Source organism: Aythya fuligula, chromosome 3 (genome assembly GCF_009819795.1).
Source record: "Aythya fuligula isolate bAytFul2 chromosome 3, bAytFul2.pri, whole genome shotgun sequence".
NCBI classification, from domain to species: Eukaryota; Metazoa; Chordata; class Aves; order Anseriformes; family Anatidae; genus Aythya; species Aythya fuligula.
Genome location: NC_045561.1, coordinates 53,488,297 through 53,514,708, shown reverse-complemented (window position 1 = coordinate 53,514,708; position 26,412 = coordinate 53,488,297). Strand labels below are relative to the sequence as shown.

Below are 26,412 nucleotides of genomic sequence, written 5' to 3'. Positions count from 1 at the left end.
TAACCCCACTTAATGTGCTGCTGTGGAGAGTGCTCAGGAGTGGTGAGCACCCTGCCATCCTTTTTTGACTACATGAAATGCAGGGCCACAGTGAAGCCAGACTAAAACCTCAAAGATTAGGGTTGTTCTGTTGACACAAATTCAGATAGTTACTATGAGCTAACAATACCTTCAGCAGGACAAAACCATACATATATATGCAGCATGGTAAAGTAGCCTTGTCAGGACAATGTTAACTTTTGAAATGCATTGTGCGGTCTTTGCTCACACAAACTCAGTTGCTACGTGAACATTTTTATAGTTTAAAATTTTGTCTTCGAAGAAGAAAATAAGGAGGAAAGAAAGAGAATCTAATTGGCTTTTATGCTCAGATGTGCATATGCTCAGCACAATATATCACACACAGCAAATCAAAGCCAGCTTAGACTCAGCTTTTCTGCAGCTTTTTCCTCCTCTACCCTTCCAGGCTTACTAATTAATAGACACCAGATGTCAAGTACTTTAGAATGACCATAAATCCAGGATGTGAAGAGACTGATCTCCTCATTGCCCTGGGGCCTTGTGTGCAAATTCAATTTAAGCATCACTATTGATTTGCTAACATTTTGTATCCCTCTGCCCTTTAACCTGATGTAAATAATGATGCAAAGGAGAAACAGTGCCCAAGTGTATGAATACCTTCCTCTCTAACAGTTTTCATCAAATCTTCTAAACAGTGATCAGCAAGAAGCATGATTCTAACCATACACTTCGCAGATCTGACATGGAGGTAGAGAAAATGGTCAGAAACAAAAATTTGAATTTAGATCTTTATTATACAGGCCCGAAGCTGTGGTCACCATGCAGTTACACCATCATGGGAATGTTCTTGCTGAAAGGATCTCACTAAACAAGTTTAAAGAGACCACAGACTACAGCATTCCAAATAACTGGCACTTTAATGTTTGAAAGAGCAAAAATAAATAAAGGAATGGCAGGTATGTCCTTTTCACATATGGTGGGGCATATACATATTCCTTCTTTTCTATAGCTATTTGCAAGACAAAATGAGCAAATACTGCCCCAAATCACAGACCTTTCATGTGAGGGCTCAGATAAGTTAGCTGTTTCTCTCCCCTTGGTTATTTAATCAACACATGTTCTGATAGGTGGATATATATATATATATATAAAAAAACTTTTTTTGTCTTTTTTTTTTTTTCTACTTCCTGACCTTTTCTTCACCTTTCAGGACACTAACAGGAAGTAATTGGAGACATCTACTCAAATAAAAGCCCTGGAAACTTTCCATTCTAGTTTTCCATTATACTTTCATAATTTAGGGATTCATCACAAATCTAAAAAAGTTCAGGTGTCTCACAAAGAATTCATCATCTCTGGAATACAGATAGTCACAGTGAAGAGCTGCACATAGACTGCACACATAGTGTTATGTAAAAGTGGTTATTTAAAAAAACAAAACAAAACAAAACAAAACATTTCTTAAAATTTGTAGACCAAAACAAAGCATATCTTATTCCCTAGAGGATTTTCTTGCAACCTGTTCTTCAATTATTTGCACTAGGAGATGCTACAAATGATATTAGGTACAATATACAGTCCGCTGTCATCTTCTGGTCCAGCAGAAGAACCTGTCTCTCCGATGGATGCAAAACTGTTCATTTGAGCAGATCATCCTCAACAGCACAAATATGGTCTAGAAACTCATAGAGTTTATGGTTTTAATTTATAAAATTAAACCTGCCCCAGACAGGTAATACTGGTATGTAAGTTTGCCACCCCTGGGTTCTGTCAGAAACGGGGTACTGAGGTGCTCAGAGCCGTCTCAGTCTGCAGCGCTGGGATCCTTCTGGCACTTCAGACCCAAGATGCGATGTGATGCATGCTAGAACATGGGCGCACGTCTCACTTAACTCTGCAGAGCCCGGGACATGGTAAGCTGCCAGAACCTCCTTCATCTTGCCTGTTGACAAAAGGAACAATAACTAGTCATCACTGGTTCTTGGAGTGTAATTCCAATTTCTAAAAAGTCCTGTAAATGAGACTGTTTTTTTTACCAGGCAATAGCAATTTTTCATAAATTACAGATTTCTGATGAGGTTTGCCATCTCTCTGTAACCTATAGGATGCTTTTGAGGGAGAAAGATGTCTCATAATACATGGTTCCTGTATTATTAGTGAGGATCAAACATACTGTTATTTTAGAAGTATTATTAATTTCCTTTTAATTGTCCATTAACTTAGTGTTTTAGTATATTATGTACACTTCATTAGTATATTATGTCTGTAAAGAAGAGTTGATCTTTTATAGAAGATTCCCTGGCTAAAAGTGCTGTTTAGTCTTTCACAAACAGTGTACACAAGATACAGTATAAATGATTTAGACGGTTATTAAAGAATTAAAGAATACAACAGGTTAATAAGTGTCTTATGTAGATTTGGTGTATAACTATCTCTGACATATTGGTCATGTCAATTATGTATTGATAACAACTATTAACCATTTCCTAGTGTTTTATAAGTGACTCATTCAGTGAGCTTCACAGAACTGAGGCTCAGAAAAGACTACTAGGTTAGCTACTCTGATTTCCTGACAATTAAATTTTATCCAGATAGTCCTCTATGAAGACCAGGTACATTTGTTTTACAAGGAACTAAACCTTTAATATCACAGACTGAGAAAAAGAAAGACTAACCATACTCCTGCAATATATAATTGCTACGGTATAAGTACAGAGAGAGACAGAGGTATCTTTGGAGGGTGATTCTTCCACTCCTTAGGTAATCTCTAAAAGGTGTCCATCTTTTTTCTATTCACTATAATTGAACTAAAGACTGACCTTTCACATTAGTGCAATTAAGTGTTTTATGTCCTGCAACAGGAATCTGACTGTATTCACCTATTTATTTCATAAAGACCATTCATAAAACCATTGGACATTAGTTATTTAAAATTAATGCTGACATTGGCAAATTTAGAAAAAATATAACTGCTTCAGTCTAATGTAAATACAGATATCATACAATAAATTCCAGAACTAATATTAATTTTCTTGTTACGTACCCTGAAATTTTGTGAAGAGACCCAGAGTGCTTTTTGTATGTACAGTTATTAGCCTCATCATTTTCACGTACAAAGAAATCCCTAAAGGACTAAGGCTAGCAGGTACTTTGATTGATCACTTCATCCATCTCTGACCTGTGTTCACTGATGTTTGTCTGACCTATTTTTAAACTTCTGCAAGGCTGTAGATTCCAGGAGTTCCCTCTAAACAACCTATTCATGGGCTCCACTTTTCCTTGCTGCTATTTTTTTTTCCCCTGATGCTTACATTAAATCATCCTTGCATTGATTTAAGCATATTATTCCCTTCCCATTCTGACAGCATACATGGCAGTTAAATCCCTTCCTCTTCAGAGTCACCTATTGCTATAGGAAGGCTGCTATCATGTATCCCTTCCACCTTCTCATTTCTAGACTAAACAACCCTTCAGTCTTCCCCTGAAGGCCCATGTGTTTTAGATCTTTGACTAGGCTCATTGGCCTGTCCTTAATGCTCTCTAGTTGGACTGGATCCTGCTTCAGCTGCAATTCCTGGAGCTCAGTAAAGCACCGTTGCCTTATCAGTACTGAGTAGATTAAAATAGTTACATTTTATGCTTTATTACTCCTGTTCATATAGCCCACTATAAGACTGGCCTCATTTGCAGTAGCATGATATCACTGGCGCTTGTTCAGCTTGGGATCATTACAACACGGGTCTTTTCTGCAGAACTGCTGCCTGGCCAGGCATTTTCCATTTGTATATTTTTCAGCTGACTGTGCTTACCTACCTGTCCAGTTCTGCAGTTCTAATTTAACTGCTGGAAAGCTGATATTTTCTAGGCTACACCACTACTTTATCAAGATCATTTTCAACTGTAAGCCTTGCTTCCAACATGTTTGTTTTGGTTTATGTATTTATTAAGCCTATCTCCTAGCCTTTCATCCAAACCCTCAATGAGAATACTGAATAGTACCAGAACAAGAAAAAATATTTGCAGAAGTGCACTTAACAGTGTATCATTGAGAACTAGTCCCTGCATATGATTTCCAAATCATTTATGCACTCACTTCATAATAATTTATTCTAGCTCAGTTTCCCTAGAGCACATGAGCATATAAACAACTGAAATATATTGCCATACAGTGCTGTTCAAACAAAGCAGGCAATGCTAGTAAATCTTTTACAATGAATTATTATATACACTTTGAAAATGAAAGCATTATGGAGAAAAGATTTCAAGTGAGAATGCGGTCTTGCTAAGAACTGATTGTATATCTGTATGCTAGTTTTATGAATTATGTGCGCTTTGGAATAATTTTCAATTTAAGCATAATGGAATTCTTTCATAACCGCCTAAAACTGATTTTTGTTCAATGGAAACCTTCACTTAGAAAACAAAGACATCACTGCAATGCTTTCATTGGAAATACATTAGTTACACAGTCTCACAAAACTCCAAACTGCACAATTACTGTTTACTGTTTGCATAAGTTCTTGATCAGAAACATAACAAACAGGGAGCGCAACCATCAACACAACTAGTTGTACTGACACTTGCACAGAAAGGACTACCATTTACATTACTCTTTATGGAGACACAAGACAACTGCACAAATGCAGGAGTCACAGATCATTCTTCTTACCCAATAAGGGTTACATGCTAGACTTTTTCTACTTCTCATTCTGTGATATATTCTATTTATGTTATTTGAGCCACTCACAAGCATGAAATAACTTGCTTCCTGAAGTGGAGCCCAAGACTTCAGTTCCTCCACACTGATGTTCAGTGCTATGTTTTCAGCTCTGGACCAGAAGAATTGGAGACCAGTGGAAGTTGAAATACCAACTAGTTACTAAATACCATGCAAAACTGACCTTTAAGTAACAAGAAAATTCATTTGATTTGATACTTAGGGGTGTATGTTCTGTGATTCTATGTATCGCATTACATTTCCAGTGAACAGAGAAACTGTCTCTCCTCTGAAAAGCAAGTGGTTACAGCAAGACAACAGCATAAAGAGAACATACAAATGCTTTCTACTTTCTTCAGCGGAAAAGAAGGAAATATGAGAGGGAGGGATGGGCTAATCAGCCCGAGCCAGCACCCGTCATGATGTACAACCAGCTGTCTGCCCGCCAAGGCAGGGAAGGGTTCTCACAGAAATCTCCGCTTGTTATGGGAAGTCAAAAGTCCTGAGTCTGAGATTAACCAGATGTCTTCAGTTCTCTGAGAATAGCTTCAGGGGGTTTAAATTAAAAGGATTTAAGAGACTTCACTGAGAGTTGTAGGCATCCAGATAATAAAATTACTTTCCTCATTTTGTTAGAGTCCGGGCTAGAATTTCCTACCTTTCCTTAGATCAAGAATTTTGATGCCAGTGAAAAGGAAGGAAAGACAAACCTCTCAATCAGAAGTACAGCTAAGAGAGGATCTGAGCAGCAGCTTGCTCAGCAGCAGCAGCAGAGCTGCTGCTTCTCTGATGATATAGAAAGATGTATGTGACATGGTGACTTCTCTCTTAAAAGATCTTCATAATTCTCATGGGAATCCAGAAATTAAATCGGCATAGCTTGACTGCTTTGCAAGCAAGGGAAGGCAAGTTCTTCACCGTTGAATCCTGCTTCCTATGCATAGTTATTACAACACCATCATCTCCTGATAGAGAAGTGGGCACTGCACATCAAGTCATACACATCCAGTGCATTTTATTTTGTATTTTTTTGAGGGACTGCCACTTGTCAATGATGGCTGAAGCTACATAAAGAGTTGTGATTCTAATACACACAAAATCTCTCCGTATACCTCAAACCACATGTAAAGGAGCTGTTCTGGTCATATGGAGTGGTGTTGGGGGTGATTCAGCTCACCAGAGGTGGTTTTCTAAGGATGGGATTCAGTTCTCTAAACATAGGTATCTCAGTGTTGGGCACCTCTGAAAGAGAATTTGTCCCACACTTTCTGAAGTGCCTAAAGTAAGCAGCAGGAAGCAGCCCTAGAGGTGTGTGGGTGTCTGTCTCCCACTGCTGAGAGCTCCCTACAGTACAGAGACAAAACTGTCAGATTTGCAGTGTAAATGTTTTGCAAGGATAAAGTTAGGTGAGTCCCACTCATTTTTGCAAAAGCAAGAAACATGAGTCTGCATATAGAGCAGTGTAACATTAGCATGTTGATTGACAGAGGGAAATTAGTAACAGAGGGTAAATAACTCTGAAGTTACCAAATAGCAAATTAATTAACAGCAATAATGATAGCAAATGCAAAAGTCTTTCTGAAGCTAGCAAGCACCATAAAACATCCAAGTTTTAACTGACCTCAAATTTCAGTGAAAATTTATGATTAGAGAGAAAACTACTGAGAAGGAAATATCTTAATCTACATGTTCCTAAATGTCTTAAACTTTATGGTGAGGAAATGCTAGCTATTATATACTTGAATTAAACTATGAAACATCTGTCCCTGATGTTAGTGAAGACTCTGTCAAGATCATACTATTATTTTGAACATCATTTCTTGTTGCATATTTTGATGTCATATCTAAACAAGTAGTAGGAAATTTGAAAATTTTGATGGTGATTTATAAGACTCAGTAAAAAGGTATATTTTTTGGGGGGGAGGGGGGCATGAATGAGTTGTCTGAATTATTGTAATATTTCTGTACTTGTATTACATGGAAATTACCATAGCTATTTTTTTAAAAAAACAAAATTAATAGACAAACATTAAGCAGAAGAAGATTAGATGTATTAGAATACATCTGAGAGTCTTGATATCATACAAAGAAGCTACAATGAACTAAATTCAAATTACCCTTAAATACAATGGATAAAGAAATCTCTAAACTTTCAAATAATTTATTTAGAAATATATTTTAAAACTAACAAGGATCTGCCAGCTTGACAATCTCATGAAACAGTTAGAAAAAAAGTAGCATATGCCATTCTTGAAAATAATTTAAAATCATTGGAAAAATTCTTATACAACATGTTAAAAAAAATCTGCTTAATTTATAAGCTTTTCTGCATTGAGTGTAGTGGTATACATGTAGGTAATACCAGCTAGAAATGAACAGTAGAGCATCATACTGCATCCTGTAAGTCAGACATGACTGAGGTACAAAGTGATAACCCAATTGCTAGCCCTCCAAACACAGCCTGGGTCCCTGCAACTCACTGTGGGCTTAGGCAACTTCTGCACTGGAGGGGGAATTTTGCAGTCTTGCAGCAGTTTCCCTGATGTATGACTGCAAATGCATTGCACGAGCCAACGACTGGAGCCATCCCTGACCTCCCACTTGATTCCCCAACTTTCAGGTAATCTATGCCTCTGCTTTTTCACCTCCTGCATCTTCCCTCAGTAAAGATGCTGGAATCCAAACCTATCCTCATTGCAGCTGTGCAAACTCTGGCCAAATGCAGCCCTTGGCTTTATCAAATGTGGCCTTGTCAACTCTGGAGATTTTTTCATGTACTCCATGATGTGAGTTTTTTCTGTAAGGCCTCACCTGCTCATGTGACAATCTCAGTTTTAATCTTTTAGCTTACTTTTGTGTGCTCATAGATATGCAAAGAAAATGTGCAAAATGTGACTCTAGGCTCAGAAGAAGCTGAGAAAAACAAAGGACAAGATAAAAGTGATTTCCAGAGCATCAATTTTAAGATTTCTCAAGATTTTAAAGCCAGTCTCACAATTTTTGAAGCCGTGATTTTTCTTGTTTGACTTGTGCAGGACAAGAAACAGCCAGATTTGATGCCTGCCAGATTTGCAGACTGAAGCAGTTATTCCACTCATCAGTGCTGTGAGGGAGACAAGGATTTACGTTACTGTTGGCTGAAGTCCACACAGCTAGGGGACTGAATCTTGACCAGGAGCCAGCTCCTGACACACTGGCTAGCACGCTCAGTCTGCACTTGAGCCAAGCCATACTTGCTGCGGTGGCTACGGTGCGGTAGAGCGTGAGAGCTGGAAACTGCAAAAGAAGACTTGAAGGTACAAAGAGTAGCCTTAATCTCTGCTCAGCTGGGCTTGGCTGCAGGACTACTTTTGCTCTGCCTCAAGGCACCTGAGACTGATTTGGGGAGCTGTTTGCTTCCAGGGTCCAGGTGAATGTTGTAGTTTGTCCCAATAGCTCTTCACCACTGCTTTCCTCCAGCATGAGCCTCCACTGGGGTGGAGCTGAGAGGAGAAGATGGGAGTGGGAGGAAGAGGAGGAGAAAGAATGCTCAGCAGCCACCTCTCACCAAGGAATAGCAGCAAAGCAGCAGCTGTGGTGGTGGTACTTTCCTGTAAATGGTTGCACTAGGACAAAGCAGATATGAAGTCATTGCACGGTCACTGATGTTCAGCTGGACCAGAGATCAAGCGGTTGTCAACAGCAGTGTAGCACCCTACCCCATCTCAAAGCAGTAATAGACTCTGTTGATCTTCCAGCGATGCTGAGGAAGCAAGATTAAACAAAAATCAGCATTATGACCCTGAAATGAGCTTGAAGCTCTCTTGCCTTTCTGCACCTTAGTCAGGGCCATACCTCTCTGATGGCTTGTGGAGATAATGAGACAAACAACAAACCTTTTCTTCTTTTTCACAGCTGAAGCCTCATCTAGCTTTTCAACCTTTGCTTGCCATCTCACTGAGAGCTTCTCATTCCCAAGAGCAATCTCAGGAGCATGCAAAATTGTCTGTAGCCCTTTACTATGCAGAGTAGAATGGGTACCACATATGGGAAAACAAGAAGAAAGGTCATAGATTGCAGACTCCTTTTACTCCTTTCCATTGACTGACTGAGCTCTGTACCATCAGTTCATTTACTCTTTCGGAAATTCATTGCTCTGATGGCTAGAACCTCTCTCCCCACACCTTCTCTCCCCCCCCCCCCCCCCCATTTTTTTCTTAATTTAATAATAATTTTCAGCTTACATTTATGCATGACCAATATATATCCCCGAGGTTTGTGTCTACAGTAAGCAGACTTTCTGCTTTTCTGGTGTGTACAACTTGAAGGCAGTTACAGAGAATGTGACCATAGTCTCTTTCCCAGGTTTCCTTTTACTAGATTAAATTAGTCAACACCTATTTGTGTCCACTTGCCTTGTAAGTTTTTCTATTCTTTTCCAAAAGCTTGCCTCTGTGACTGTTCCAGTCTGATTCAGTCCTTGAACATGAGTGATGACACTTCCATACTATATCCTATAAAGGCCGTCTATAAAGGCACTGATAATTTCATTCTCTCTGCTGGAAATATCTTATTTAATATGCCCTAAGATAGCATTTACCTTTTACACAGCTGTTTTACACCCATATCTCAGTGACATCTCACAACCAATAAATATACTTTGCTTTTATCTCATTTTAATATCTCCAACAAGTAATTGCAGAAATTGTCTTTCTTTAAATGTCTGACTTTACTTTTGTATTATTAAACTGCATCCTAGTCTTTCACTATTTTCTTTGGATAAAGTAAAATCACACTTGCAGTTATCTGCTAGGACTTTTCCAATCTGCAGAATTAAGCTTTGCCATGGTTGCACGCCCCTTTGCTGTCTAAGAGTTTTGTCTTCTCTCTGCCTTTAGTCACGCAGTGGAGGCCTTCAGCTTCCTTTCCACATGCTCTGTACAGCTCCCATTCTGCAGTAGAAATGCCATTTCCAATAGCAAAGTGCAGGAATTGCCTCCCAGGAGAATTAGAAATGTAGGAATAGCCAAGAAAGTTGCAAGAACCTTGGAACCTAAAGATTCTCCTAAATATACTGAAAATTGCTTGACAAATACCAGTCTACATGTAAATATAATTACTGATAAGAAGCAGCTTAAATTAATGCCTTAAATAAATTTATTTTAGGTATAAGATACAATTTATCATTACATGTAGTTTCTCTGTGACCTTAGCTCCTATTGATCAGAAAGTAAACAATTTCAGTGCTGAGTCTGTCTTATGGGGCTTGGCACTAGATATATTTTGGTGCCTTTAATTTTGAATTTATAAATTATGTAAACAGAATACCTTAGCCCCATATTCTTTTTAGTCTATAAATGTCTCTTTATTCTTAGTAAATCTGTCGAACACTAAATAAGCTGGAGACAATCTTTCTGTAGATCATTTTCTTCAGATCATTAACTCCATTTTCTAGTTGCCTGTCTCTGGGCATGTTATAAAAACATTGATTGAATATATAATGGTGTTACTGCACATCCATTACAGTTACTCCAATCAAATACCACGACATACAAAAAATGCCTCAGATACCCATTATGGGATGACAGAGTTTCAGGGCATATGCAAGGTTCTTGCACTTCTTAAAGATTATTTTCCATTATTACTCCAGCTATGGGTTCTCAATTACTTACTACTAATGCTGGAGGATTAAGTGGACTAACTGTTCAGCATAATTTGTTTCAACATTCATTCACAATACATTTTAGATATGTTAAATGGCTAAATCTATATTTTTAGAAGAATAATCTTTATTGTCCTTTAGAAAAAAATAGTTCTGTATAAATTATCTTAATTATTAGCAAAATCTTATGAAATACTCTAATACAGGACCAAAAGAAATCTTAATTGAGGAAACAAAATAATTTATTATTTTACCTGCTACTGAGTTCACTTTTCTCTTTTAATATACAGACCAAGGCACTCTTCATGTCAACATAAGAACATCTCCATCACCACTATTCTCACTGTTAAGTCTGACAAAAAAAAGACTTTGATCTGGTTTTAAACAATGGTAATTGCTATTGCTTGATATCATTGATTTTAAAATGATGCCTTTTACATCTGCTTGATTCTGAAATCTTGTGAAGTTTCAAGTTTGTTGGGCATTCTACATGAGGCGCTTAAAAATATTTAGCTTTTTAAAACAATAGATACATTTTTCAGAAATGGGAAAACTGAAGTCAAGTTCAACATGAATTGAGCAGAGACAATCATCTTTTCAAAAACTTCTAGCCTAGCCTATCACTAGAGTTAGGATTTTTGTTCCCCAGCTCCAGCACAGACCACCCAAGCTTCAGAAAGTCATCCATCAGCTCTCGGTGGCAGAAGAGCACAGCTGGCTCCGGATGTCAAGGATCTCCAGAGAACAACATAGCCAAGTTCATATCATTCCTATTCACCAAAATATTTAAACCAGAAATATTTGTGCTAATTGTTATAATTGTCTCTAACTGTAACTACCACCAGCATTTCTGAAGAGATCTGACATGCCAAGCATGAAGATATATTAATGAATTGTTTGAGCCAGAGAAAGATAAAGAAACCTCAGAGAATACTCAGTCTCCAATCAGATTAAGCTGTTGAGAATATTCAATTCAAAAACAATCTGAATTCCCTTCTTGTACCCTGAAGATATATTCTGCTTTTTCTTTTGAACAAAAATTCATCACAAAGGCAAATTCCTTTGCTATAAGCAAAAGTTTTAATAAACCAAAAAAATAAAAAAATAAAAAAAATAAAAAAAAGACATTGTAATAGAAGCTGCATAAGAGGTTGTTCTTTTCAGCACATATCTCAATGACAAAACAACATTTAAAAAAAGTGAAAAATAGTGAAAAAGTTGTTCAACAGTTAGGATGGTAGTGCTATTTGGCTTGTAGCACTGATAGAAAAATCTTGCTATCAGTATTTCGTTGGTAATTCTGCAATTATAAACTGAGCCAGAATATATTTTATTCTCTAATTGTAGCACATGCCTCTGCAGTGATATAAATAGTTGGAAAAACATATGTTCAGCAGAGAACAAACACATCTGACAAGGAATAAATACCTATAGTGTAATGGAGATAATTGAGTAAGAAATCTTAATAAATCCAAAGTAAACTTTATCACTATAGCTACTTTAATTACTGAATTCCTACTAATGTTAAAATAAGATTTGTGAAATATAATATTCAACAAAATTATATACTTATATATCCTGAACTGCTTCAACCTAGCAAAATTCAGTCTGGTGCCTTTAAATACAATTTATTTGGAGATGCCTAAGAATGTAGAGGACTTTCCAAAAATGTCATTTAGAAAGATTTTTTTTATTTTTTTTTTTGCAAGTGCACTGCTGCCAAATATTTTTACCGCTAAAGAAATGCTTTTTCAGCTGCATCTGAGCAGAGTAATAGTGGTAGCTAATGGCCTATTCAGTTAATCATAGTTATTCACTCCCTGGAAATGCCTCAGAGTATAATAAATGTTTTGTTTTCGTTGTGGATTCTTAAATTACAGGCATTATATAATACACATGATATATAACCCATCAGTATGAATACAAACTGAATCCAAAACCACTCCCCTAAAATAATTCTAATATTTGGAGCCTCTCAGAAAAAGAAAAATGCTGTTGTTACCCACAAAGCTACTGAAATAGCACTGATAGCAGGGTAAGAAAACGCTATTAAGAAAGTTCTAGTTTAACTAAAATGTGGTTATTTATCATCTGCTTACAGAGGTCTGAAATAACTGTTACAGACAATTTTCAATAAAGAAAACAAGGAACATGCTCAAAGAGCTGAATCACATAGATCCTTTCCTAAAGTAAAACAAACAAACAAAGGTTATAGATGTAGTGTTGCAGTTTGGCACGTAACAGATTATATAAAACTGGTTTTTGGTCTGAGACCAATACTCACATCGACTATTCTATCAATACAGGATTTATCTTGCTCACCATTTTTTCACCTTTTTTTTTTTTTTTTTTTTTTTTTTTTTTTTTAATATATTCAGATATGTTTTAGAACTACATATCAGACCATCAGACTTAGCTCTGGTTTTGTTCTCAGATTATCTGAGAAGGTTATATTGATTATTCTGCATGTCGTCTACCTGTCACAGCAGTAAGGATGGAGCTGGTTATATCTCATCTCTTTGTGGTTACTATTACACCAAAGAGGCATGTCATCCAGCATAGTTCCTTCAGCAATTTTATTTGAGCTGTGTTTACAAAGTTGCAGATTAATCTTAAAAACAATGGCAGGCTTCCATGGTCAGAGAAGGCTGTGATTTTTAGTTGAAATTGCTTTACAGGAGGGATTAGTTTACTGGCTCTTGAAAATAATCCACAGGCTACTTCAAGGAGTAAAGACAACATCCAAGATAGTTGTCTCTTGGCTTCCTGGATGGAAGAACTCTGCCACAAGCACTGCATCTGCGTGTTGACTTTTGTGGCTGAGACACCAGTTACCTTGGGCTGTTGTATGCAAACGTGGCTGACAAACAAAGGTAAGCTTAACTATGTTCTACAACATAACTGCGGCTCATCTGAGAGGTGGGCACAACCAAAGACAATGTTTGAGGTATTCAACCATACACTTCCGTCAGGGTTCTCAAAAGAAGCCAGTTATAATCCTGATGCCTAACATATTTGAGGATCTTCAGTAATAAAAAAGAGATTTGTAAAATCAGATGTGATATAAAACACTTTACAAGATAGCCTTAGAGTTCATTGTGATTGCAGTAATTTGGGTAATTATTCTGAAATTAATGCATAAGGGATCTGTACAGAGCAGATCACCACTGAAGACTAACGCAAGTGTGCAAATGTAGAAAGTCTTGCTGGGCAGCAGTACTGCAGGAAGGATCTGCAGGGAGGTTATAGTGATCTATAAGCAAATTATAAATCAGGATGATATGCAGTTGCAGAAAAAGGCAGTCTGATATATATTTGTGATAATACTATATACAAATCAAGTGATTATTTTTTTCTCTATTCTGTTTGTTCTGTCCAGCTCTGCCTACTGTGCTGTCAGGGGAAGGAGACAGTTGGAGAGAGTCCAGATGAAAGCTATAAAAAAAAAAAATGATAATGGATGTAGAACAAGGGGAGGTTGAAAGAATTAGACTGTTTAGTCTAGGAGAAGAGAAGACTAAGAGAAGACATGATGACATATTTAAACTATGCAAAAGTTTGTTATGAAAAGACAATGGTGACTAATCGTTTTCCATGTCCATCATGTATAAGACAAGAAACTGACTTAATATACTGGTGTGGAGACTTAAGTCAGACATCGAGAAAAACTTCCTATCCTACGGACCACCAGCCCTGCCATGGGTTATCTATAGGTATTGCATGTGATACTGCCACAGCAAGGAAACGGGGTGGTTGAGACAAGCACCTGTGGATATGAGTACAGGTCTGCTCCATCCTCCCGCCAGCAGGTGCCTGGGAGCCCGGCCAGCCCCACATGTCAGTGCTCAGCTGCAGAAGCAAAGCACACAAGACTAAATACAACCACCTGCACTGATGTGACATATCTTGAGATATTTGCCAGGGAAGACTGAGTCTGGGCCCGCAGAACAAGGGCTGGATGTCCTAAACCTGTTCAGTTCCTTCATTCAGTCAGCTGGAAGCAGCAGAGACCACAGCTTCAGTCACTGCCACATGCTGTGGGACTCGTTTGATATGCTCATGTCCAGCCCTACCTTTATTCGTCTCACCTTTGCTGTCAACAGCTTTTTTCACTGGTTTGCGGAGACTGATACAAGGTGATTAACTATCTGCCACTTGCAGTCGTTAGAGAAACAGTTTGAGACGAATTTAAAAGAAACAGGCAGGACTGAGGCTGTAGTGATGCCAAGCAGGGATCAGGCTGGTCATCATGACAGCAGCCTGGAGGAAGTCAAGGGTGTGGGGAGGAGGAATGGTGGTACACCAAGAGACTGAGTAGTGGAGACACTTGCTAAGAGGACACAACCGATGGCTGCAGGTGCTGGATCACAACTCGTGCTGGTGAGATGCTCTGCCTGCACTGGAGCTGCTTGCTGCAGAAGCCAATAGGAACAAGGTTTCTGATCTGTAGCATGAAGCAGGCAAATGGAGCATGGTTAGGAATGTTATCTCTGGCCAACATGGAACCCAAATGTCATAGTTAAGGGAAGGAGAGCCTTAATCAAAGGCTCTTTGAGTTTTGTTACCTTTGGAAGTAACTTGGAGTAAAGATCAGGGGAAAAAGGCATGAAAAGTCCCACCCCCTCCCTGCAGTTTTTTTCTCCCATATCTGGATATGCTCCAGCCTGTCCTGTTGCCAGTAGCACTCTGGGGATTGCTGGAAAACAAGGGCCTGTGCTGCACAGATTTTTCTGCCAAGGAAGAAAAATGAGCCATCTGCTCTCTCCTGTAGACTGTTTAGGAGGTCCTGATTCCCAGTGATGGTGAGACCTACCACACAGGTACTTGGCTTTGCCTTGAAGATGGGTGCATTTCACACCTATTATATTCTTGTTGTTGTTAAGAAGTGTACAGTTCAATTGAAATTGATACAGATTTTTCCAAAACAAATCTACATGTAAACTGGCTACCAGTACTGATTGAGTCGCACTAGAGGAGTCTGCAAGGCCAGAAGCTGTTGTTAGGGTACTTATTCCGACTTCTCGTGCAATCCTGCCAACCTTCTTCCTTGGTTCTTCCTGTACCAACATCAAATACATCTAGCATAAAGCACCTGAACTTGATTTGAAGTCTCAAAAATAGTGCAAATTCATGTTCCAGGCTACAGCATATGCAGAGTGAAACACTTCCATGATATCTCACCAGTGTTTTAGTCTTAAACAAAATAATCTACAAAAGCAAATTACTCTCAATTTAAAATAAATAATTAAATAAAAACAGACATCATTGAAAACATAGCCAAATGTTCACTATTATGCTTGACCACTTGAACACAGAGATTAGAAGGTGACCTATAAAGACTGGATAATGCACTGTATATATTGGAACTTTGTTGTCTCCTTGTGTGAGAACAAAAACTACAGTTCTCACCTTGGGAAAATCAAATTCATGGATAGATGGGATCAAACTGATCCTGTCAGTTATTTGTGTGCTCTTTCTACTTTTCTGTCAAGCTTAACAGTTTTCTGAAAAAAATCCTCAGGTTAGAATAAAAAAAAAAGCCCATACTTAAACCATATTAATGATGATATACATGTTTTTCTTGATATGATGTGAAAATTAGTGTAATTACATCAGATTTTATTTACAGATATAGACAACTCAGGAGACTGTACAATTTCCAAAAATTCAAATCTGAAAGTCTGAGTGGTCCCTGCAGGGGAAAAAAAAGAAAAACAAACCCCCAAAAATCCCAAGATGATACAAAAAGTAAAGTACAATACTGATAATGAAATGTTTGTAACACAACATTCTGATTATCCTTTATATTTTTTTCAAGTGTATTGAGGTAATATTAATATTTGGTTGCCTATACACCTTTAAAATTCATTTAAACCTAACACTTGTTTTACCCTTAAGCACTACTGAGGAGCACACTTGTAGGTTCTGGAAATGCCCATCAGAGCAATGCATTCATCAGATTGATTTCCTGCTTTGATTCCTCAACCACTCTAGAGTGGTTGACTGTACCTACATGGGTAATGATGACCCATGAAGAAGGATAATTCTGAAGATGAACCATCTATAAAATGATGTTGCTAAATTGGACATTAGCAACTTCCTGAAAATGTTGATCCTTCTTCATTTTGTAAGATTGCCCTGTTGGGGATCTACTTTAGCCTCTCCACTTAATTTTGGCACCATCCAAATGCTATGAATGCAGTAAATATTCCTTTCTTCTATGTACGGTGTCCTCTTTAGATTCCCACAAGTTGAACAACTACTACTGAAATTCACAGTGCCATAAACTCTGAAAAAACTATGCTAACTAGGAAATGAGTAAACAGAAAAGAAACATGAGCTTCCACAGACAGAAGACTTGCCCATAACTTCCCAAATTACAAGAAAATATCCTTGCCTTTCTGAAACAGTCTAGTCAAAACCTCCCTGAAATCATATAGGATATTGAACGAGGAAAGCATCACAAAATTATTACCAGTAGTTCCCAACTTTGTTCCTAGCCCTTCTATTTTGAAACTTAATGAACACATGCAAAAGAGTTCCTTTTAAAAGACCACATTTAAACCAGATAAGAGACAGAAAAAAAAAAAAAAAAAAAAGTAATAAAAAAGTATGACCGTTATCCCTTTTTCATACATGGAAAAGCAAGACACTGAGACAATAAGCAACTTGTCCAATATCACATTGAAAGTCTATAGTAAGCCAACTGAGATATGGGCTAGGGTCTCTCTCTTAGATCAACTCAGCCCAGCTCCCAGTAAACCATAATTAATGTAATGGATAATATTTCTATGAATTAACAATACACGTAAGGCAAGGGTGTCAACTCAGATACACATGCCCAATTTCCCTGACTTTTCTGAAATCATATTGTTGAAGTGTTTAAAATGAGAGCCCCAGTCTCCTTCCTACCCCTACAAATAAAGTAGGGTTAGCTTCTCTTCTGAAATTGAAAGTGCATAGCATGGAAATAGAAACATGTTAGTCAAACTGCTGATGTGATTAGAAACAGTAAGAAGGAGAAAAATTAAAACGCAATGATGAATCAAGGTTTACAGAAGTTAATACTGTATTTTCCTCTGAACTTTGCAAAACAAGAAGGAAGAAGAAATTCACAGAAATTCAGCAGAAACAATACTCTAACAGTTGCCATAAAATTCTGTCTTCTGTGACTTTACAGTTGTGTGTTACAAAAATATTGGCTTGAAAGCTTGAAAGATAAAATAGCATATTTTATTTATATATTATATTTATGGCATAACTAGCCATAATTAAAAAATAAAAATAAAAATACAGCCTTTCAGGATTGTATTTCAAGTATTTTAAGTTAAAGTCTTTGTACACAAAGTAAGGGCTTAAGTGCCTTGAGAAATCAGGTGATGATGTGTACTAGTGCGACTCTAGAATAAAATGAATCTTGAACATATGAAACATTGTACTTCATGGGAAGAGACAGGAAAATCCAACGTAAAAGACTGTGTAAGTTTATAAGCACACACAAAATGCTTTTTCTGTGATAATCTAATTCTAGGTAAGCTGATTTCAGCACACCTACCAGGAACCACAAAACATCTCAGTTCAAAATCTGCTTTACTTTCCAGGAGCAATTCCATAAGGGTTTACACCCATATACTGGGGAAGAGAATTTGTCTTTAAAAACCTGTGCTTTTATATTCTGCTCTGTACCATGTTCAGAATGAATAGATATATCAAGAGAAGGGAATAATGTACTTACATAAACTATAAGACTGAAATCTATTATTTTACTGTTAGTACTGACGGTCAGATTATTATGTTTTGTAACTGATTACTTTTCAGAGTTATACAATTATAAACTAAATAAACCTGATAATGGTAGAAGTATTTGTTTCCTGTGTTGGAACAAAGATTTTTCAAGAGCAAAGAATAAAATGTCATTTTCATATCCTGCAAAGGAGTCCTTTTTAATGTGATGACACATTGATTTTTGGAGGCAAATACAATACAGCTTTACTTGGAATAGCAGCTTTCATACAAATCACGTCTAACATTGTCTTCTTTTGTTTAAACATTTCAATAATTCAATAATACTGTTTCAAAGTTCATATAAAACAAAAACAGATAAGGAGACAAATTAAGATGCAAAACTATTTACGTCTACATCCTGATTGTCCATGAGAAGTATGGTAAATTTAAGCCTGTTTAAAACAGGTACAATACCATGCTGGACCAAAAACAGTCAGGCACTAGGAAGACCATAAATAAAATTTCAAGGAGCCTGGTGGCAAGATATTTACTCAGACAACACCCAGGCTTATGGACACTCATTTGTAGGTATTAAAATATGGTTTTACACACATAAATTAAACAGCACTAAAATGTGTCTCAGTTAAATATCTTGCATCCTGGAAAATGTACTTGCTTTATGAAAACCTAATTAAAAGCCCAGAAAAGTATCTAATCATATCTCCCAGTGCTAATGAAAAATCTGCCTTCTGCTTCTATCAAAAATGCCCTGTGTGAAGTACTTCTGAAAGCATCTGGGAGGAAGGAGAATCTCAAGGAATAATGTGTGAAAGATTGCAAATAGAATATATCAGAAGATGAAACTCCTTTATATGAGATATTTTGAAATTCACCAAAGGAGAGCTCACTGGTGGGAGGGTAGTTTCTGTATAACATTTCCCTAACGTTTGTTTAATATAATACTTTGGAAATCAACCCAGATTCATGAAATGTTTTATTTTATTTTATTCAAATAGCACTGCACATTCTATCATAGAAAAAAAATGATTTCATTAGACAAATAACAACAAAAATGCCCTTGTGAGCTCATCTATCTTGAACCACTACATCAGAAAAACAGAAACCTAGGAGATGGAAATATTAACAGAAAAAAGGACAAAATAATGGTGCATTTTAACATTATTAGACTTTAAAACTTGTCACTATTTCGTCAATCATGCTTACTTCAAGTAAGCAATCAAGATTACGTAAGTATTATTTTTAAGCTAATCTTTAATTTTTAACTGTTGTTTATATTATTTTCTCTTTCTTCATATTTGCTTTATTTATCTCTTTTAATGTGGGCACTGCTGCAACTCTGCACTCGCCTGTGTTTAAATTTAAACATGTGAGAAATTCCAGTTACTCTAGTCAGATTAGCCTCATCTCATGTGCTTTCTTGGAATGGTGTCTAGATTCTAAAATTTAATATTAATCATAAAAAGAGGTGGGTAAAGCAAAAAACACAATCAATGGGGTAAGCAGTTCAATCCACTTTTCAATGCATTAATGGAAAATCAAAAGCATCGAAAGAAGGTAGGAGGGCTTTAAATTAAACAGTATATTCAAATAATTTTTAGTCATTACTTTCAATTGGTCAATATTGAAACCTTAGACTCACAAAGCAACTGCAGAATCAATAGTTACCTAAACAAAATCTATTACATCTGCCATTAGCTTACACATAAGATGAAAAGAATGACCGTTATATCTGCCAAATAATGACGGCATAATTTGAAGTAGCAGGAACTGGTTATGAGTTTTCTTAAATTCATCTACCTGTCTCCTGACAATGAATGGTATAATAATTTTCAAATCATCTTTACTAGAGAACAATCTAGTCTAACCACAAATATTTTCTTCTGACTAAATTCTACTACCAGGTTACTTTCTTATCTACCTGTTTATATACTTGGGCAGTATATATTTTTCTTATTATTGAGTTACGTATATGTACCCTCTTATAACTTGTACAGATTGGCACTGATCTTCAGGCAACAGCTCAGACACAACTTCCCAGGCACTTTTGAGGGGTGCCTTCCTCACCCCTCTTAGGAACCATTGCCTCCCAGTGGGGCTGGATGAGCAAGACAAGGGTCTGTTCCTGAGCCATCAAACCCAGCATGTCACTGGAAATCATTGAGCTCTCCATTTAACATCAAAAAGGATTTTGGGAAACAAGTGAGGTAGACATATAACCAGACCAGCTGCTACCAGCTAAATTCCCTTGTGGTCTCAAGACAAACTCCCAAGACTTGAAAGGCCTTACTCCATCACATCCTGATGTGCTCCTTTTCCCAAGTCATTTGTTTTCCAGAACATTGTGGATATTTTAACTGTTGATACTCTAAATAATAAGAGCAGCAGCTTTCTTCTAGCATTCATGAGAATAATTTCTATCATAACCAAACCTTGTTCTCCATAGCAACTTCTGAGTTACTGTAAGTTAACACTTCTAGTTGTGTCTTTGATGAGTATTTAAAATACAATTTGGGATAATAAACATTTTTTAGGGATACAGAACATATCTGGAGCAATGATGGAGAACTGTAATGCCCTGATAACCTTGAAAACTCCAAGTAGGTACAGGATTACATGTGTTTCTGCTGTGCTTCTCCACCCAAGCTCTCTTTGAACCCACCTCATTTGCGAGTTCTCCAGTTACTTGTCACTAAACTGAGAGGCTTTTCTGTCCCAACAGGAGCAAGATAGCTCTTATCTTGAAAATCTGGAAGCTGGGAGACTTTGGCTTCTCCCTGCTACAAGAGCAGTGAAGAAGAGCTCTTGCAGGAAGAGGGGACCACATGAGATGTTACCATAGTGGCATTCCTTCACTAACATGGTGTCAAGATAGAAAGGGAGTAGAAGAGTCAGATATGTAACTATGAATGATAGACATGGGGCTATAAATGAGACGGTTGCTACCCTTTGGCCCACACAAGCTGTCAGCTATCCAGAAGATGTCTATGCTGGAGGTACTGCAATCACCCTGATAAAAGTAATTCAAGCAGCAACCGAATAGTATAACCTCTACTGGACCAAATCTGGGTATTGCTGAGTGGCAAGTTTCACTCTGCACCACCTTCACAACTGATTCGAATGAGGAAAATGACTAAAAGAATTTTCTGTCTGCTTATTATATATAAATTTGCAGAAAGCCTTCTTTCTTACTGTTTGGGACACATTAGGAATGCTGGAAAATTTAGGAAAAAAAAAAAATCCTGTTTTTTTCCAAAACAACAATTTGTAAAAAAAAAAAAAAAGATGTTACTGAATTTGTATTTGACATGTCCGTGAAAAAAAGAAAAGTGTATTTATACTAAAAGGCCAAACAAGTGTAAAATCAGACTGTCCTTTACTTCATTCCTTTAATCACAGTGAAGAATATCATTTATTTTTTACTGTGTAGCTAAGAGAATAGTATAGCCACATTGTTCTTGAGCAGAGTGAGAAGACATTCACTGCAGTATGGGGGAAAAACAGAAAGAACTGGAACTTCAGAGAACTGGATAGGATCTCATTAAAGAGATGAATGAGAAATCAGACACTCCTAATGAAGGTTATCACATGAAAATAACAAATTTTCTGGCATTTCCTTTCACATTTCATCACTCTAAAAGTGAACCTGTGGGTTTCTTTTGATGCACTGAGTTCAAAGCACTGTGCAAAAGCTGAAATACAAAATCCAATGGAGATACCAACATAGTGAAGGTAACACTGGACTAAGGAAATCAGCGTAAATAGAACACTCATGAAAGCAATGCTCAACTGACCAAAACAATACTAAAAAATATTTTATTGTGAATGAGACTGAGAATTTTATAAAGCAAAGTAGAAAACAAATCACTTGCTCTTTTAGATGCAAATCTCAAGTCTCATCATCATCCCTTCTCTGCAACCTGAAGGCACTTCAAAACTGCAGTCTAGACCAGTTATTTAAATCAATGTACTCCAGAGACCTGAATTAGGGTTTTCCCAGTTATACAAGATCAATCAACTAGCAGATGAGAGGAAGAGCATAAGACGATGTTTGTAAATGTAAAATAAATAAATAAATAAAATGTTGTTTTTTTTGGCAACTGCAGTTTGATTTTCTATTTTCATCAAAGATCTACAAAACAACAAGAACAAAACAAACAAAAACCACAAACAAACACTCAGTAAAAATGTTGAAGTATTTTCTTACAAGAAACAATACAAAGAAATATTTTTAAAGCTTTGATTTCCTAGAACAGTTACAGTCATCTAGAGAGGAGCTTGTCCTTCTAGAAATAAGCAGAAAACAAGCTGTACTTGATATAATGAACTCAATTCCAACAAGATGTTGGAAAAATAAGATGTTTTTTGAAAAAAAAATATAAATAGGAGAAGTTAAAAAGAAGAAATATATTAATATGAAAATAAGCTAACAAGTGATTTTCAGTGACTCATGGTAGGCTAATTCACAGAATAATGCAAGTATTCTAACAGCCAAGCATTATAAACTCAGATACCCAGCCATAAATGTAAATTTTAATCCAGACAAAACACAGGAAAAAAAATGCTTCACAGTGGGATGAAAACTTTATCAAAGCAGTATTATGCAACTACTTCATTTACGTTGTGAATCTAAACTACAGATTGCTTTTTCCCTCCTTTGAGATATTACAGGAATTAAGTTAAGGTTGCTGAGGTGTCACAACTCTATGCTTCTGCATGGTAAACTTACAAAGATTCTTTTTATGTCTCAGAAAATTGTAATTGTGACGTAATTTACATTATGCCACTGAAACTATATATAAAATGCACTCATGCATCCAATATAGAGTATATTGAATACTCTACAATCAATAAAAATATACATATATAAATATATTTCATATGTTATTTGGTATGTTCAGTATCACACTGTTAAATAGAGTGTGTAAAGACAATAGCTTCATGAAGAAATTGCTGAGTAATGGGCATAGTAAAATAAATATTATCCATTCAGTGCAAATTTGTAGGTGGTTAAAGCCAGAAGACTGTCTAATTTATTAGACTTCATCATATAAATGACCAACTACTACGCAAATATTTTTTGAAGTGTTCATAGTATTTCTCACAGGAATGGTGTTATGGTTTATAAGTGGGAATGTAAGATGGCAGCTACCTTCCCTTTTCTAACCTGTTGCACGTGGTGGGATGGGCCGATACCAAAATGGCTGGGCTACAACATTTGCAGCACTATCCCAGGTTGGTGGGAAGGATGAGACAGCAGGAAGGGTGAATGAAGAGGAAGAGAAGAAATGGGGTTTGAAGGGGACCTTGACAGAGGGCTGCCAATCTCCTCCTGGGTAGCACTTGGGTTCCTGTCAGCACACGGCTGTTGTAGACAGTTGGCAACACAACAATCTGAGTTGTATACCTTTATACCATGAGGCAGCACTGATTTGCTGAAAATGTCCCCCACCAGAGTCACGTTACCCAGAAACATCCAAAACTCATGAACATATTTACAGAAGATTCTGGAAACAAGTTTTGTCGATAATTCACTGGGTTAATGCACTCCGGTACGTGGGGAATGATTGGATACATTCATCTACATATACATGTATATATGAGCCCATGAATGTTACCGCATAAAGAAATCTGATCTCATTGAGGTTCTATATAAATAAAGGGGAATAATGTTGAAAAGATGACAGGATAAAAATCATCCTACCAAAAGCTGTGACAAATCTACAAAGCACCTAAAATCCAAGCCCCTAGCACAAAAGCAAACAATTATAAGTAAAAGTTCCTTTCTCAGTTCTTTCCAGAGGTGTACACAGCTGGTCCCCTTTCAGACATGATGCATCACACTGCCAAATATAAAAAATAATAAAATAGTACTCCACATAATAAAACATATTAAGCAGTAGTTAAACAAGGGATTCTTATACTCAAAGAAAAAACATATTCTAAATACAGTGTAAAGCAAAGTCCCTCAGCTGAGCTCTCCTTGCCATGTTTTCTGATTTATAAAGTAAAGTGTTTGAGGAAGTGTTTGAGGATCAAAAAAGCAAGAGCATAGCAGAGTTTGAGGATCAAAGAGCATGAAACAGAAAGTAGCCCAGGGAAACACCTGCTTGCTTCCTATCAGGACTTGTAAAAGGAAACAAACTTTTAAAAGTTATCTATGTCCTTGAGCCATGTTGTAATGGGCCAGATAAGATAAGAACTGGGAGATGGTAGGCAGTGCTGGCTGGTCTACTTGAGGAGCGAGCGTAGCAGCTCTCAGCAGAGCCCCTGCCAGGTTAGTGCTAGGTAACTGCTTTGTTGTGGTCAGTCAAAAAGGCAGAGAAATATCTGAACAGCCACTTTCACAGACCTTTTTCCTAAAATATCACAGTGACAAACAACTAAGGTTCACCAACAACTTCTGAAGTAGGCTTTGATCTGTGAAAATGATGAATATGTAATCCCTGTTCATTTTAGCAGGGGTTTAAGGATCAGACATATAGGAACTGGCACGCTGTCCTGAGTCTGGCGTAAAACGGTGGGGGGAAATTCCCCCCCAGTTAGCATGGACATGCACAAATTGGACTGAAAGCAGTGCACTGAAGCACAGCTGTGAGCTATTTTGAGAATCACGTTCAAGTGAAAGTACCTCATCCGAACAGGGCTTAAGAGGGTAGTTGTCTGGTTCCCAAGCCCTAGTAACAAAGGAGACTGCAAGGAAACAGCTTGGACTCAGTGTATTCTGTGCACCCTCTGCTGGTTTCAGAGCACCAAGCAGCCAAGTTTCAGGCAATAAATTTAATAAAATTGAAACAAAACCGAGGGAAGAAAAATCAGCTCAATTGCAAGCAATAGTAAAAAGAGATACCAAAATTAATTGCAAAAATAAAAAGAAATAAATGTTTGCAAAAACTTCTTAATTTGAAAGTGCAAAGAGGAAATTCGTATAAGGTAGCATCCCTTGCTGAAAGATATTCCATACAGGTTGCAAAATTACTGGCCTTATGTTTTTACTGTTACTTCTCAATATTTAGTTAACTCTACTTGTATTTTTCAAAAATACTTTAAAAGAAGCATCTGTTTAGATTTCATTTATTTATTTATTTATTTTTAAGAGAGCAAGCAATTTAGGCTACTCTCAAAAACTTTTGCAAAGAAACTGAAGTCAGTGACTACATTGTATTTAAAAATAAGCCAGATATTTCCCACTAGCTATCTCAGCTGTTTTTCATTATGGTTTTTACCAAATTACAACTGACATACTACTCATAAAACAAGAAAAATAAGAGTCAGCATTTAATGTTTTCTTCAGAATCACTTCTTTCTCTCTACCATAGCTTTTACAAATATCATGGTTTGTAATTATTATATTATTATATTAAATTATTATATTTTTCTCCTCAGTTTACAGTACTCCTCTTGACTGTTCACTGGGTTACACATGAGCTTCCATTGTTTGTAAAGCTGACAAAACCCTAAACTTTGCATGTTAGAAGTGACTGAAAACTAAAGCAAAACAAAATACCAGCATACAGCAGTGTTAACCCTCAACAGTAGACATAATGAGCTAGCTTGGCACCAACTCTACATCACAACTAAGTGAAAACACACGTAAAACCCAGCAATTTTACTTAATATTCCTCACAAATCCTTTTACTTCACAATTTTTCAAAGCCACAAAAATCCCTTTGGTCACTGCTCACACTTCCAAAAACTTATTTAATCAGTGCTTTTATCAACACTAAAGAACAGAACATCAAATCTCAAGTTCACTGCATCACTAATAAAATCACCAAGTGCTTGGAAACTCTTTCAGATTACACAATATTGTGCATCTTTGCAAAAAAGAGCTTCTATACTGATTAATTTTAATTTTCACATGAATGTCTTCTGAAAGAAAGATCTCATGGTACTTTATCAAGTAATGGCTCACTACTATCTATGCATTTGATTATGAAAGCGTTCAAAATTTTAGAGTGCAGAATTAAATACAGTGTAGTTAAAACCACAGGAAACATGATGGAGCTTCAGAGATCTCTCCTCTTCCTGCATACAACACAGTCCTCAGTCATGAAAGAAGAACTTTCTCAATTCCTGTGCTATCCTGCCTTTTGTTGTTTGAATGTTCTGGATAAAAGGTAAAAGAATAAAAAGAAACTAGTGCATATTTCTTATACTGAGGTGTGTGCAGCCAGAACATGCATTTGTTTTAGAAATAAAGTGATCAAAGAAAGGTTTAACAACCACATGAAAGCAACAAATTTAATAGCACTGGTGGAGTTTATAAGATCCTTACCCTATGAATTAT

At 36.8% G+C, this 26,412-nt stretch overlaps 1 protein-coding gene across 2 annotated transcripts in view; it reads right to left on the bottom strand.

Moving 5' to 3' along the window:
* Positions 1 to 26,412, bottom strand: part of SCAF8 (SR-related CTD associated factor 8) — a 155,933-nt gene that overhangs the window by 63,056 nt on the left and 66,465 nt on the right. Inside the window, exon 21 of one of the 2 annotated variants that reach the window (XM_032185501.1) lies at positions 796 to 1,963. The exons of the other annotated variant lie outside the window; for it this stretch is intronic. The gene's annotated coding sequence lies outside the window, so the exon portion shown is untranslated. Of the gene's footprint in view, positions 1 to 795; positions 1,964 to 26,412 lie in introns of those variants that run through there. 2 annotated transcript variants of the gene reach the window in all.